At 40.2% G+C, this 2,492-nt stretch overlaps 1 non-coding gene across 1 annotated transcript; it reads right to left on the reverse strand.

The window, feature by feature from the left end:
• Positions 1-1,092: 1,092 nt before the first annotated feature.
• Positions 1,093-1,198, reverse strand: LOC120105667. Its single transcript, XR_005508011.1, has one exon. It is a non-coding gene; the product is annotated as a small nucleolar RNA R71 (small nucleolar RNA).
• Positions 1,199-2,492: the final 1,294 nt, after the last annotated feature.

Genomic DNA, 2,492 nt, shown 5'->3' on the forward strand with positions numbered 1-2,492 from the left:
AATTGCTGGAAAAATTTCCTTTGGTAACCTCTAAACTTTTCTTATTTAAATTGATTCCCATTTAACTTGAAATTTTGTGGTGATTGTTTGATTTTAATTTCAGCAAAAGTGTGAATGCATGCTTGACACAGCAATTAATCCGCACATAGTAAGGGCAATCACCCCAACAAGATAAGAACTGGATTTTATCATCAGATTCTTGCCCAAATTAGGTGAATCAATTCTCACATAGCTATCACCTTAATTAAAATTAATTAGACGTTGGCCCCTAGGGACATTCGAGCTCAATAGGACGAAGATCACCGAAAGTTGCACCAATTTTGTTTTGTGGCTCAGTTGATGTCTAGGCAAGTTTTGTCCCTATAAGGAAGACAGTTCATCTGTTCGAGGCAAGTGGTTTTTAAGTGGGACCTTTGCAACGCATCGTGACCCCCCCACTTACCTGGGAGCTTACCTAGTCAACTCAGTTCATTAGACCGGATTGGAGGCTTAGGTGCCCTTTTCAAACCAGTTAGGAGCTGTCTAGTGATTTTAGGGCAAATACAAGGATTTGATGTGTTTTTCTTTTATTGCATGCTTGACTGATCAAGTACTAGTTTATGCAAGAGAGTCGTTCTAGAGTGCGTGACCTATTAGCTTTTGACCCTGAAATAGAACGGACCCTTAAGAATATTCGAGCTAAGATCAAAACATTAGAATCATCCCGACCTCCTGAGATGGCTGAAGAACAACCCAAACTCCTGAGAGAGTACTTTACTCCCACCATTTACAATTCCCCATCTTGCATTCGATTACCTGAGGTAGCAACTGTACATTATGAAATAAAGTCTAGTGTGATCCAAATGCTCCCATCTTTTTATGGGCTCACCAACGAAGATCCATATAAACACCTAGATGAATTTCTTAAGATTTGCACCACTGTCAAGATTCAGAACTTCACTGATGATGCTTTGAAACTTAGATTATTCTCCTTCTCCCTTAAGGATAGAGCCAAGCAATGGCTAAATTCTTTAGAAGCTAATTCAATTCATTCCTGAGATCAAATGCAACAAGAATTTCTTAAAAAATACTTTTCCATAGGAAGAACGAACCAGTTTAGACATGTCATCACAAGCTTCTCCCAAACTGAGGGAGAACAATTTCATGAAACTTGAGAAAGATTTCAGGACCTAATCCGTAAATGCCCACATCATCAAATACCTAAATGGCAGCTAGTGCAATGTTTCTATGATGGATTGACTGAACGAAACCGTCAGATGATCGATGCCGCATGCAAGGGAACTTTCATGCTTAAAAATGAGCATAAAGCATGGGAATTATTTGAAAATCTCAATGAAAACTCCCTCCACCATGCTTCATGTTCTCGTCAAGCACCCCCGAGTTCTCAAAGAAAAGGAACCATTTGTGAAATAAGTCATTCTATGGACCTGTCTAGCAAGGTAGATGCATTGTCCCATAAGATTGACCAACTGATGATATGAGAACATGTCGTTAGCTCTTTCCAAGCACAAGTGTGTGCTATCTGTTCTAGCCCATTCCACCCTATTCATGAGTGCCCCTCAGTACCCCAATTCTCCGAACTCATGCAAGAACACATCAACGCTGCTCAAACACAGCCCAGACCGGGTAATGACCCATTTTTCAATACATATAACCCGGGATGGCGGAATCATCCAAACTTTTCTTGAAAGCAGCAAGCTTCGAATACTGCCCAACCCTACTCTCAAAATTTTTAAAACCCTTAGAATTTTCAAAATCCACAAAATATTCATCCCTACCGTCCCTCGACTCAATTTCAACACAATCCTCCTCCACCCCCAAAGAAACACAGCCTTTGAGGAGAAAGTGTTGACCGTCTTTCAAGGTTTGGAAAGCATTACATAATTGGTGCACTCTCACACGCAATCCATCGCCAAGCTAGAATCCCAAATAGGGCAACTAGCTAATGCACTGAACAAGCGAGAGAAAGGAAAGCTTCCAAGCCAACCACTAAGTAATCCTAGGGGACAATACATGGCTCAAGAAAATCAACTAAATACAATTTATCATGAATAAGCCAATGCTTTGACTACCCTAAGGAGTGGACATGTAGTAGACAATAAGATTGGGGAGGATAACAATAAGGAAGGTGAAGAAGAGGATAGAAATGTGTCAAATGAAAATCTAAAACCTTCTTCTTCTTCTTCTTCTTCAGCGAGTCCACCTTCTGCCAAAACTTACATCCCAAAGGCTCCATTTTCTGAAGCTCTTAATTCACCCTCTCCCTTTGGCAAAAAGAAAACTTCACTAGAGGAGATAACGGAGGTTTTCAAACAAGTCAAAATCAACCTTCCGCTTCTTGATGCTATTAGACAAGTTCCCTCCTATGCCAAATTTCACAAAGACCTTTGTACCCAAAAGCGAAAATCTAAAACACATATGCCTAAAAAGGTCTTCCTAACAGAGCAAGTGAGTTCTATTCTCCAATACAACACCCCTCCGAAATTCAAAGA

The sequence above is a fragment of the Phoenix dactylifera genome, unplaced genomic scaffold (assembly GCF_009389715.1).
Source record: "Phoenix dactylifera cultivar Barhee BC4 unplaced genomic scaffold, palm_55x_up_171113_PBpolish2nd_filt_p 000340F, whole genome shotgun sequence".
Taxonomy (NCBI): domain Eukaryota; kingdom Viridiplantae; phylum Streptophyta; class Magnoliopsida; order Arecales; family Arecaceae; genus Phoenix; species Phoenix dactylifera.